Genomic DNA, 14,760 nt, shown 5'->3' with positions numbered 1-14,760 from the left:
TTTTTCTTTGCCTCAAATAAATTTTTTATTTAAATGAAATAAAATGTATTTGCAACAAATAAATGAGTTAGTAGGCTCGGAGACAAATATACCATTTCTCTGAGTGTAGGGCAGCCTATAATTTGGCCCCGATCTGGGCCTTGGCAAAATTTCTATACACGGGTATAATTTAAATACCCATTATGTTATAAATTTTTGTTTAAAACGGAAATAAAAATTCTGTGCGAAATAAATTATTTTACGTGGAAAAAAAAATATTTTTTTTTTTTATTATCATTAATTGCAATGAAATTGGAGTATTATCTTTTGGGTATTTTAGATAAATTGAAAAAATGGCACTAATATTATAAAATTTATCCTTCTTTAGAGTTCATAAAAACGAATATACAAGTGAAGATAATCAGAAAACTGACAATAAAGATAGAGACAATAGAACAGGATAGACGAGTTAGTGTGGGCAGTGTATATAGATATATATTCAACACCTGGAGGTGAACGAACGACTCTTTTGCCATTCTAGACGTCGTATATATACGTTTTCAGCATTGAGAGAAAGAGAGAAAGAGAGAGAGAGAGAGAGAGAGACTAACAATAAATTTTCCACGACAAGATTCAACTATCAATTCAATGGCGTGTCTCATTGATTTTGTCAATTGAGATGCGGGTGTGTGAGATGTAATTCCAAAAATTGTCACTACTATACCTGGGAAAAGTTTTCTTTGACAAAAATTCGTACCTGCTCTTTTAAAGTGAGATCCGAACCACCTATTACAGAGTGTATACTGTATACAATACTATATATATATACACTTCCATTTATGTTTGCTGTACGAGGAAACGTGCCAGTTTTTTTAAAGCCTAATACTTCTTAAAGCGGATCGCCTCTTTTGCTATATCTTTTTTTCTTCCTTCTATACTATATATATATATTATACCACCGTCGTACCTTTCTCTTTTTTCTTTTTCATTTAGAGATAAAAATAAAATTTCAAAACATTTTGTTTCGATGACTAATCGCAATGTTACGAAGAAAAAAAAACTATTTTTTTTTCATATTTGTGAATGAAAAAATATTTATTTAATTCGGTTCTTTCAGAAAATAAATAAAAATATTTTTGGAAAATATGCTAAAAAGCATAATTTTCATATAAGAAATTCTAAAAGAAAAAGTTTTATAAACTTTTTTTTTTTTTTAAATAAAATTTAGTGTACGGCCCTGATATAAGTGCCTTCGAAACCCTAAGGCATTTGATAATCCAAAGTTCGTACCCATATATATATATATATATAAAGAGAAGCACACGAGAGTACATATAGGAACTGGTTAATTTCGTAATTGCTTTTTATATGTGCAAGCTACTCGTTTTATTATCGCGTTTTTAATACAAAACTGTGTATTTAATAAAATCAATTTTTATTTAACCAAATTTTCTATTTAACTGAATTATTTAACCAAATTTCTGTATTTAATTAAATTATTATTTAACTGCATTTTTTTATTAATTAAATTATTGTTTAACTAAATTATTTAACATAATTTTTATTTAACTGAATTATTTAACCGAATTATTAAATTATTATTTAGCTGAATTATTATTTAATCAAATTTCTATTTAACTGAAGTATTAAACCGAATTTCTATATTTAATTAAATTATTATTTAACTGAATTTTTATTTAACTGAATTATTATTTAACCAAATTTCTGTATTTAATTAAATTATTATTTAACTGAATTATTTAACATAATTTTTATTTAACTGAATTATTTAACAGAATTTCTATATTTAATTAAAGTATTATTTAACTGAGTTATTATTTAGCTAAATTTTTATTTAACTGAATTATTATTTAGCCGAATTTTTATTTAACTGAATTAATATTTAACCAAATTTCTATTTAACTGAATTATTTAACCGAATTTCTATATTTAATTAAATTATTATTTAACCGAATTTCTATTTAACTGAATTATTTAACCGAATTTTTATTTAAATGAATTATTTAACCAAATTTCTGTAATTAATTAAATTATTATTTAACTGCATTATTTAACATAATTTTTATTTAACTGAATTATTTAACAGAATTTCTATATTTAATTAAATTATTATTTAGCTGAATTTTTATTGAACTGAATTATTATTTAGCCGAATTTTTATTTAACTGAATTATTATTTAACCAAATTTCTATTTAACTGAATTATTTAACCGAATTTTTATTTAACTGAATTATTATTTAACCAAATTTACACGCACGGACTTGCTAATTCTTATAGCTGCCACAGCAAATATCTATTGGCTGAAATAGCAAATATGTATCAGCTAATTTTTTTTTTTTTATTAATTACAGAATATGAACGTAATTACATTAGTGATATACAATAATACTGTAGTGCATAATTTTCTATATATATATTATTAATAGATACCGTCACAAGTTCCGCTTGTTGATATTCCATACTTCCGTGAAATATGCTAATGGTAGCAATAATTTTCTAATAATCGTGAATTAACAATTATTTGCATCGACGCGTATTAAACCTTCTCTCTATATATGTATATATGTTGTATATATATATATGTTTTTCTTTATAATCCGTCAGCTCTTTGTATAATATAAAAAAAAACGGAAGTGAAATAATTGCGACAGACTTTTAAACATAAAATATTAAAAAAAAAATAATAATTATTTGTTCTTACCTTTTTTTGAGGACGAATTATGAATACGACGACTTTCTTTCTTCCTGTCCTGCAACGAAAAAAATAAATTATTTTTTATATTATATTATATTTTATAATAATAATAAATTAATAATATATATTATATATATATATAATTATAATATATATTTTATATTTAATTTATTGATATTTTATTTATTTTTATTTAGAATATAAAATATACTTAATATAATTGAAATAATAATATAATATATAATATTATAATTAGGTGTATTTATATTTAATATAAACATATTGCAATATTTTTAATAAATATTATTTTTATCAGAGATGTAAAATTTTATTTCAAAAAAAAAAAATTTCATTTTTTTTATCTCTAAAAAATAATTTCATTAATTTCTTTTTTTTCATATAATTTACTAATTAATAATTGATATTTAATTATTGCTATGCAAATCTTTGCTCACTAAAAAGACATAGTTATATATATATTGAAAAGATGTATAATTATTTTAATGCGTAAGCGCAAAAAAAAAGATGAAGAAAAGAAATCATTACAAGTGCAATGTTATTAAATTTCGCAAAATGTTTTATTCTCTCGGTGAATTGCGAAAACTGAAAAGAAGGCATTATGCAAATTTGTATAAATCTTTGTATATATAATATACATATATATATACATACACTTAATAGGAATCGAGGTAAGCGCGTTGATGAATATCTTTTCAGTCGATTATGCTTTTTTTTATAACGAATTAACTGGAAAAAAAAAGTTAAGAAATAATATATATGATGAATAAATTTTTATGCAATATAATTTTCACGCGAATTGCAAATTGAATATTATATACATGTGAAATGAATTTTAAAATAATATACGAAAAAATAAAATTAAAAAAATGAAATATTAAAATTTTAAATTTTTTTATTAAAATTAAAAATTAATTTAAATTTAATCAAAAGAATACTCTGGTTGGGGCCTAACCAGTTTTCCTAGTTTAAAAAATATAATTTACTAATTTCAAAATTTTTTTTTTATTTTATTTCTTTTACCAACATTAAATTAATATAATTAAATGTTAATATTAAATGATTTATATTAACTAATAAAAAAAAGTTAATTAAATGATTGATTAATTACAGTTTGTCTTAAATATATATATGCTGTTATATACAATATATTAAATAAGATAAATGGTGCAATTAAGTCAAAAAAAAAAAAAAAACTGGAAAATCACACAAAATGAGAAAAATTATTTTCCTTTTTCGCCCTCTTTCGAGATAAATTGTTTAAGTTTCATTATATATAAGAAAATGAACAGAGTCACATATAGGGTGAGAGAGATGAAAAAAAGGGAAGAAATATTTCCTTTAGACGCCTAATAGGTTGATAGAAACAAAAATTGTCGTGTATAAAAGATTTCTTTGTTTCAAAGAAATTAATTTCTTTACTTTTTTTTAATACAAAGAAAATTTATTTGTTTTAAACAAATTATCTTTGATTCAAAATGTGAAAAATGACAAATATAATTCGAATAAACTCCCACATGCGGTCGTCAAAAATAATTACACCCGAAATATTTTATTTGAATCAAATATAATATATATTCGAGTTAAATAAACGTATATTTGTCTCATCCCATTTATTTGATGTAAATAAAATTATTTAAATCAAATAAAAAATTCCTTTCAATCAAATAAAAAAATTCCTTTAAATCAAATAAAAAGTTCGTTGAATCAAATAAAAATTCATTTAAATCGAATAAAAATTTGTCTGAATCAAATAAATATTTATTTTGCTCTGAGATAAATATATTTCTCTGTGTATAAATATTTTTTTTTGTATTTCACAAAAACAAAAAAAAAATAATAAATGAGTTGAAAATTATTTTACGAGTACAATTTCTTCGTGAAAAAAAAAATATATATATATATGACTTCTGATTAATTTGTTCAAGTGGCAATCACTGATCGGAAAAAATTGGTAAAAAATAAACTCTCAAACGAGAGAGAGCAAAAAAAAGTTTGTTTTCAAGCCTTTAAGATATATACTCCAAAATTTAACGAAGGGCTATAGCGCAAAGCCTGAGCCTGGTGGTAAAGTGGGAGAAGAAGGTTGACTAAAATCGATATGGGCAACCCCTGGGTTCCAGGACGCCATTAGGCAATTCGATATATACATATATATATATAAATATATATATGTATATGTACCAAGAATGCTTCAAATTGAACGAAACTTGAAAGTCAAACTTAATTAAATTCTTTTTTTGAAATTGGAATAACTTTTGTTTTGACTGCCCGTCCGGTTAATAATTAATTAAAATAATAATAATAATAATAATAATAATAATAATAATAATAATAGCAGTAATTAATTAAAAAACAACAAAAATTTAAAATAAACTAAAATAATAATTTAAAAAAACGTCAAATTGAGAATTAACTTTTTTTTATAAATTACGAATTCTCGACGATAATATTTTTCTCAATATTGATATTGAATTTTTTTTTGTTAATGAAAAGGAAATATTGATTTAAGAACTTTTTAAGTGACTATTATTTTTCTTACGATAAACTTGAATTGGATGAAAAGTATATCTAAATATTATAGATATATGTAAATGAAAATTGAGATGAGATATAAAAAGGAGATTTTACACTGAGAAAAATGTTTAGTCAGAGCAACCAAAATTATTTGTTGGGCCAACAAAAAAATTTTTGTTGGTATATTTAAGCAACCAAACTATTTGTTTGAGTCAACCAAAAAAATTTGGTTGAGTGTTTTTTGTTGGCATAACAAAAATGTTTGGTTAGCTCAACCAAATTTTTTTTGTTAGGTCAACAAAAATGTTTGGTTGATCAAACACACAGTTTTTTTTTGTAAAATTAAAAATTTTATTCTATTTGGTTGTCGCAACCAAATTTTAGTTGGAATTTAAAAATGTTCTATCAAATAATTTTTTTGGCCTAACCAAATGTTTGGTTGAGATAACTCTGCGACTTTGTTTCAGCCAAGAAAAATTTGGTTACAAGAACCAAAATTGTCTAATCATACAATTTTGTTGCAATCACTAAATTTTTTTTCTCACTGTAAATTGAAAACAAAATTGAATTTGAGAATATATTGTGAAAAACTCAAAAATATAGAAATTAGTATAACGAGAGTTCTTTCGACAATGGCATATGTCGAGTCAACGAGTTACGTGCCATTCTAGGGGGGGGGAGGGGCCCAAGAGAGTGCGGTTTCCTCTCACTGAAAAAGGATTGTTGCCACAGAGAGCGAGGCAAGTTTCTTTTTCCATCTCGTCGCCTTTTTTATTAGAGGAATACCTTCCTCGTAATGCGCGAGGCCATCTTTGGCTCTACTCTTGGCAAAAGGTTCGCATCACGAACAATGTGTATATAAAACCCTCCTTTTCCTTGTTCTTTATAAATATCAAAAAAAAAAAAAGATTTTTTTCGCTCTTTTTAAAAATATTTCAAAAAAAAATAATGATAATAATTTTATTATTATAAATAATAAATATTTAATACACCCAGAGAAATTATATATACATATATATTTGTCTCAGAAACTAAAATATTTGTATCAAATAAATATTTATTTGTTGCAAATAAATTTTTATTCGTTGCAAATAAATTTTTATTTCTAAAAATTAATTTTTATTTAAATTAAATAAACATTTTATTTGTCATAAATAAAAATTTTCTTTACGCCAAATAAATGGGCTGAGACAAATATACGTTTATTTAACTAAAATATATTATATTTGGTTCAAATAAAACAATAATACAAATTATAAATAATATTATTGTAAAATAATAATTATATAATATTGTACAATAAATATAAAATAATTATATAATAAAAAGAAAAAAAATTTCAAAATTTTAACTTTGAATTTTATTCTATATTTCTCCTAATTTAGATATTATATAGCAAATTTCTTATACCTCCATATAAATGAAATAGAAAACGCCATTTTTACCCCCCACATTGGGATAACAATAAAAACCATGCGAATTTATATTTTAGAAAATGCTTTCGATTTTACGACAGGGAAAAAAGATCTTCCCATCAATCATAAAAGTAGTTCAAAGGGAATTATTATATATAGTGCAATCTAATGCCTCTGGGTTTTATTTTTAGAAGAAACTCCACGTTTCGTTATGCAATTAGAAAGCAAATTTTCCTAAATTTTCTTTTCGAAGAATAAAAAAAAATTATATAATTTTGATTTTTTTCAAGTATTATTAATTTGCTTTTTATTAAAATAAAAAAAAAAAACTCAATTGCGGTAAATTTATTATATGTCAGGAGACACGTTGGTCATTTGTTCACTTTACGAAAGAGAGGTTCTATAACTTTCGCTTCGATCGATTCGACAGTACGAAAGAAGTAATTTATTTTTCAACTGCTGGTGGGTGCTGTTTTCTCTATTTTTATACACTTCGTTAAATTGATAATCTCAATCTAAATACGACTTTCTATCTATGAAAATACATTGAAAATAAATGTTTATAATTTTTCTTGAGACTATCAAAAAAAAAAAAAAAAAAAAATAATACACCCAGAGAAATGATTTATTTAAACCAAATAAAATATATTTGAATTAAATAAACGTATATTTGTCTCAGAGCCTACTAACTTATTTGGCGTAAATAAAAATTTTATTTGTCAGAAATAAATTTTTCTTTGGCTCAAATAAATTTTTTATTTCAATGAAATGAAATATATTTGCAACAAATAAATGAGTTAGTAGGCTCGGAGACAAATATACCATTTCTCTGAGTGTAATAATTTTTTTTATTAAAATTAATTTCATTTTTCAATTGTATATATTTCTAAAATTAAAAAATTAATTTAAATAATATATTTGAGGCAAGAAATATAAGTAAAAAAAATACTATATCAATTGAAATGAGGAGATAAAAGGAGCATGTACAGAAATAACATGATATTGATCAGAGAGGAGGTCTATTGGTCGTTGAGAGAGGCCTCCTTTTGCAAAGAGCGAATCCCACGGGCCTGAGGCCCCAGATATATAAACCCCAGGAAAAACGAGTCGACTTCAATATATCTCTCTGAGGTTAGGTTATACTCTACTATATACACCACCACAAACCAGGGTCGTAACAAAATCTCGACTGCTTCTTGTATATTATTATAAATGTTTCGAAAAAGAAAGCTATTTTATTTATAGAAATTGATAAGAACAATTTTAAAGAAATTATAATTTATTAATTGGGACAAAACATTTTGAAAAATCTCGTGGGGGATCGAACCCAGAACCATTGGGACGCAAGCCAAGTACTCTAACCACACAGCCACTTTTACTTAAACTGAACTTTTATTGTTTTTAATTTTTTTTTTTTTAAATTACAAATTATAATCGAGGGGATAAAAAAACTGAAATAAAAAATTTTTTCAACAACGAAAGGAATTATAATTTTGTTCGAGGATTATTTTGATTATTTCGAAGACTTTTTGAAGATAAGTCCGTGTAAAACACGTACCTGCATTGAATAACTGTTCGGATATGATATCCCTCGCCTCTCCCACAAAACTCGTTACTCGTCACTTTTTGAGTGAATCTCGAAAGGTGCTCAATCAAAAAGATTTATAAGGTTCCACCATCCATAGACGTGATTAGTTCAATTTTTTTTTTATTAAATTTTTTCTTTACTACTTTTTTCAAAAGAAAATTAACTAGATCAAATTTAGAGAGTATTTTGTATTGAAAAAAAAAAATTATTTCCTTTAAATATATACTCCATTATTTGTCTATTATCAAATAAGTATTTTTTTCTACCAAATAATTTTTATTTCAAACAAAATAAAATTAAAATAAACTGTAATTGAACAAATAATTTATTAATTAATTATTATTTATGAAAATAATAAATAAATTACTATTAATTGATAATTGAGAGAAAAATAAATATAAATAGTCGAGATTATTTAAATCAAATAATTTTTTTCCAGTACAAAATAAAAAAAGGAAGAGAAATTATGATTTGAATTTTCATTATTCAAATAGAATACAATATCAAGATGTTAAGAATTTTTTTTTTAGAATCAATATAAGATGATTTCAAAAGGTCACGAAACGAGACTTTCTTAAATGAGAGATCGTATTCTCACTTTTCCAGTATGATCATCGTGATAAAGTAATTTCAATAGTGTATTTTATTTATTTCGAAAGTGAACTGCAACGAAATTATATCCTATTTTTTCATAATCGATTTTACAACACTTATTTTAGTATAATTTTTTTTCCATATAATGAAATATAAATATTTTTATTTTAATTTCGACTTTTTTCATATATGATTTCAATGTCACCGAATGTTATATAAAATAATGTGAGAGAAAAAAATTATAATAAAGAGGAAAAAACCCAATAATGAAGAAATAAATATGTGCCTATATGATTTAAACTGATGTATTCTAATTTTTGTATTCACTTTTTGCGAGCTATTTGACATTTAATTTTGTTTAGTGGAAAAAATAAATCTTTATTATTTTTTCAAATTATTTTTATGAGAATTAATTATATAAATTTTTATAATATAAACATAACTGGAAACAAACATTCTTTGAATCAACTAACTCTATAAATTTAAATTACACTGAAAAAAAATTTATTTGATTCAAATACCGGTGTATTTGGTTATTATCAAATAAATATTTACTTGAATCAAATATTTCTTATTTGAATCAAATATATAGTATTTGAATCAAATATTTCAGTATTTGAAGCAAATACCATTTATTTGATTCAAATAAGAAATATTTGATTCAAGTAAATATTTATTTGATAATAACCAAATACACCGGTATTTGAATCAAATAAATTTTTTTTTCAGTGCAGTTTAATTAACTTTTAGGTGTTAAACTAAAATTTCTGTTAACTAATTTTATATTAGTCATTAAACTATTTTTTTCAGTTATTTTTCAATTAAATTAAAGCAAAAAAAAAAGCACCAATAAATGCGTCACGTTAAGCAAAAAATTGTTTTCTGTTACAAAATACGAGCTAAATGTACAAAAATCATCAATATTTCTCGACCTCTTTTAACTTTGAGATGATAAAAAAAGATAATCAACTTTCTCTGCTAATGGTTATATATTTTCTGTGTATGTGAAAGAGAGAGAAATATATATATATCGTCAATGCAGAAAAGTCGTCGCTAATAACAATAAGTAAAAAATTCTCTCGACCTTTTCTTTTTACATACATGAGAAATAAGTTAAAAGTTTAAATCATTAGTGAGCGATTGTATAAAGAAAGTACATTTGAATGTGAATGAATGAGTCTTTGATGTCTTGAAAAAAAAAAATAATTTTTTTTTTTTTTTGTTCAGAAACTATAATATTTTAAAGAAAAGAGACTATATTTAACAGAAGGCCAGAGAGAATACATTTTATAAAGAAAATACTGTTCAACAGATTATATATATATATATAAAGAAATTGTAGGAAATGGGAGAGTCGCGCAGATGAAGAACGTACCGTATAAACGACTGACAGACGCCCACCATCGCGGTCTTTGTCCCCCGTGGCCAAACATAAAACTTGAAAGGCGCTGAGTACCTTTACCGTCTTTACTAATACTCATTTTATATCCTCCTCGTACTTCTAATGAACTCTCTCTCTCTAAATTTGAGTTAGTTAAAAATATCTCACTAATTTGATGGCAAAAAGTCAGTTACTTATTCAAATATTTATTAATATTTCTACAGAAAAAAAAAATTTATTTGATTTAAATACTCAATTACTTGACTATTATCAAATAAATACTTGAATCAAATAATTTTTATTTGAATTAAATAAATTTTGACGCACTCTGAAGAAAGAGACCTTAGAAGCAAAAATTTATAGGTTATGTTTTAAAATTTCGAAAATACACAAAGAGGATAAATTTTCAATACAAATTATTGATATTTAAATCCAAACTATTCAATAAAGACTGATTTTTATTTTATATATATATAAATAAAAAGAAACTTTTAATCAAGGTAAAATTATCGTAAACATAACCTATAATTCGTTTACTTGTAAGGTCCCTTGGCCTTATCTTCAGAGAGCGTCACATTTGAATACTAATAACTTCTGTATTTGAAATAAATACGATTTAATTGGATAAAACTAATAATTATTTGATACAAAAAAATATTTATTTCCTAATAGTCAAGAAACCAATTTTTTGTGAATCAAATAAATTTTATTTTTCAACCAAATTTTTTAAAAAGTATAATTACCCAAATTAAAAAATAACCAAATTACCAAAAAATATACCAAAAAATTTTTTTAAAAAAATATATAATTACCAAATACAATGAAATTATTTATTCAAAAATATTCGGAAAAAATTGTTTTACATTTCAAACTGAATTTCTTCATATGCGCATCTATTTTTTTATTTTTAATAATTATGAAACATTCATTATATATGAAATTGCGATATGTATAAAAAAACGGACAATGAGAACGAGAATAAAAATGAGTTTTACAAAAGAATGAAAAAAAAAAATAAGTACACATATACATTTATAAGAGAATGCTTTTTGAATTCAACATATATAATATATATAACAAAGAGGGACAAATGCGACACAAACAAGGATACCATATACTTTAGACGGATATCCTTGTACCATGAAAATGTATCGTTCGTTACCGCGCGCCATGTGCCCCCGAACACGAAAATAGTTAATGTCTGGCCGGATGAGTTTTCGAGGATAAATTTCACATTAGACATTCAAATGCAGGAGGTTTGAGGTATAAAAGAAAGAAAGAAAAAAAAAGAGAACTAAAAGTAGAAATTGTCACAAAAAAAACAAATTTTTTTTACAACAAAAAAAAATTTAATAAAAAAAAAATCTTCACCTGAAACAGCGATAAATTTCACTGAAACATCGATACACGGAAAGAAAATAAATAGCAAATTTTATAAAAGCATTTTCAAATTTTATAAAAGTATTTTCAAGTTGTGGAAAATATTGTAAAATGCGAAATTTCCGTATAAAAAATACTAATATTTAATAAACTTTTATGAAATTTACTATATAGTTATAATAAAATTTGGTAATGAATCAAATACGTTCTACCAAATTTTATTACAACTATAGTAAATTTCATAAAAGTTTATTAAAGATTAATATTTTTTTTATGGAAATTTCGCATTTTACAATATTTTTCACGACTTGAAAATACTTTTATAAAATTTGAAAATGCTTTTATAAAGTTTGATATTTATTTTCTTTTCGTGTATATTCTCTTTAAGACAGGGAAAATTTTCCCTATTCTAGAGAAATATATCGCTGTTCAAGGTAAAGATTTTTTTCCATTAAAATTTAATTTATAAATTAAATTTGAATTAGTAAAAATTTTAACTAATTTGAATTAGTGACTCACTTTTTGCTATTGAATTAGTAAAATTTTACTAATTATTAGTAACTTTGACTAATAATTAGTGAAATTTAACTAATTCAATAGCAAAAAGTGAGTCACTAATTCAAATTAGTAAAAATTTTCACTAATTCAGATTTAGAGAGTAATTACCCCAAAATTTATATATATAAATTAAAATTCTATTAAAAAGTTTTTAGTGAGCTAAAGAATTTAAAAAAAGTCTGTTAAATAAAAAAAAAGAATAAACATTAAAGCAAATTTTCCTTTTCTATTTTTTTTTTTTCAACTAAATTCTCTTTACATTCAAATCTTTCTTATCTTTTGTGTTGCGTGTATGTGTGTGTGTGTGTGACTTTCCAACGTGTTGCATGAATTTTAATCAGAGTTCAGAGAGACGGAGAAAAATGGCGATTTCGTGATTTCAGCACAAAATATATTAGAGACAGGCAGACATATATGTATATACAAAAATAGAACCGCTATTGTACTTTGTATAAGCTTAATTTAATTCCGCTAATATTGAAAATTAATTTAATAATTATAGATATTATTCAGAAAATTATATTCGATTTTAAATAATTAATTTAAAAAAATAAATGAGAATATGTGTTAAAATAAAATTTATTTCAATTCTGGACAAAAAAGACACGAAATTATAAATGACTCATATATAATTATATTCAGTATTATCATTTTCATTGTAATTATTCACTGAAATATTTTTTTATTTTATATGAATATTTCTGACTCATTTAAAAAAAAATAATTTTCAAAATTGAAATAACAGTGTATTATGATATTATATATATGTTTTAAGCGTCATGTAAAATTTAACGTTATCACGTAGCAGAGTTTATAAAATTGCACTATTTACACGACCCCTATATATTTGATCTTTTTTTTTCTATGTGTGCCAATCACGAAGTAGTGTGTGTGTGTGTGTGTGTAAATATACCCTAGCTCTGTATTTACGATATTTGTTCTTTTCGAAAAAAAAAAAAAAAAAAAAAATGTCACCTTCGCTGCGACTTTTCCTTTTCTTTATATATATATATATAGCCAGGAAGTTTGTTTTTGTATATATAGATACTATTATTTTCTAAAAACGACTAATTTCCTACTTAGTCATTTTCTACGTATATTTAATTCCAATATAATCATTTTACGATAGAAAAAAATTTTTTTTTTCCCGATAATATAAGTACCAAACGTGTTTAATCATATTCTAAAAAAAATTCTATTTTATACAAATTTATCAAAAAAATTTTTAGAGAAATATTTGAAATTATTAATTATTATTATTTCTCATTATTATTATTATTAATTTGTTTTACTATTGTTACTATTTATTATTACTATTTTTTTATTTTTTTAAAAATATATTTTACTATTATTACTATTATTATTATTAATTACTATTATTAATTAATATTATTATTATTAATATTATTATTATTATTATTATTATTAATTAATTAAGAATAATTATATTATTATTAATCTCCATTTATGTAGAAATTAACGATTAACTAAATTTTTTTCGATATGAAAAATAAAATAATTTATGTAAAATATATGTAACAAAGAAATTACTCACAGAAATAATGAAAATTCTGGAAATGGCAGGATTTATTTTTAACATGACGTATCCACACAAAATCATACCTGTAACAAAAAAAAGAAACAAAAGTTTTATTAAATTTCCACATTATATAATTTTACAATACTTAAAAAGAAAAAAATTATTTTCATGAATGTAATGATAATTGAGTCATAGAAATTATCAAAGTTTTTTTTTTTTTATTTTTTATTGTAATTGTGTGTCTTATCAAAGAATATTCTTTTATTTGCATTGGACTATTGTTTAAATAAAAATTGTAGAAAAAAAAAATTACAGACAATTAAGTAAATAATTTTCGATAATAATTTTATTTTATATGAAATATATTATATATATAGAATAAAATATTATAATTAATAAAGAATAATTTTTTAAAAATGATAATAAATTACCATGATATAATTATTATTATATAATGAGGGGTTCGATTCTCCCTAGAGAATAAAAAAAATATATAAATAAAAATTTTTTAATTTTGAAACATGTTATATGCAAAATTGGAATTAGTGGATCTCTCTCATTCGCTGTCTCCCTAAATTTCTCTCTCTCTCTCTCTGAAACGTTTCGAATTCTCATTCATTTTAACGACTGATTTTAAAATGGAAATACATCCTCTCTCTAGCTCCTATATATCGACCCGAAGGCAATCGTGTCTTGGGTTTACCATTTGGTAAATCGAAGCAGCTTTAATAAAACTGCACTCTTCCACTCGATTACATTAAATAAGATTTATAAAAAATTGCGCGCATATTGCACACAAATTTCATGACAATTTTTACATTTTCCTTAAAAAAATTTATTTATTTCCTTTTATTATTTATTTATATTTATTTTTTTTCATATTTATTTTTTTCAGAAAAAATTACTTTTCAATGACTCAATTTTTCATAAAAATCTTAAATAAATAAAATACCTATATATATATATATATATATATATATATACTCTTTACATTTATTTAAATATTTTTCTAAAAATATATTCTATCCACACACATTACGTCCGTAAAAAAAATTTATTTTATATAAATACTT

General features: G+C 22.9%; 1 protein-coding gene across 5 annotated transcripts in view; it reads right to left on the bottom strand.

Moving 5' to 3' along the window:
• Positions 1–14,760, bottom strand: part of LOC127283478 (inositol-pentakisphosphate 2-kinase) — a 94,729-nt gene that overhangs the window by 45,557 nt on the left and 34,412 nt on the right. For 3 of the 5 annotated variants that reach the window (XM_051308396.1, XM_051308397.1, XM_051308394.1), the window contains 2 exons: positions 13,703–13,770; positions 2,703–2,751 (listed from right to left, as the gene is read on the bottom strand). The gene's annotated coding sequence lies outside the window, so the exon portion shown is untranslated. The remainder of the gene's footprint in view (positions 1–2,702; positions 2,752–13,702; positions 13,771–14,760) is intronic. The other 2 variants (XM_051308393.1, XM_051308395.1) reach the window with 1 other exon arrangement.

Source organism: Leptopilina boulardi, unplaced genomic scaffold, assembly GCF_019393585.1.
Source record: "Leptopilina boulardi isolate dan_hultmark-lab unplaced genomic scaffold, ZJU_Lbou_2.1 LbouV2_31, whole genome shotgun sequence".
Lineage (NCBI taxonomy): Eukaryota > Metazoa > Arthropoda > Insecta > Hymenoptera > Figitidae > Leptopilina > Leptopilina boulardi.
The sequence above is the reverse complement of the archived record's forward strand: the minus strand, read 5'-3'. Positions and strand labels throughout refer to the sequence as shown.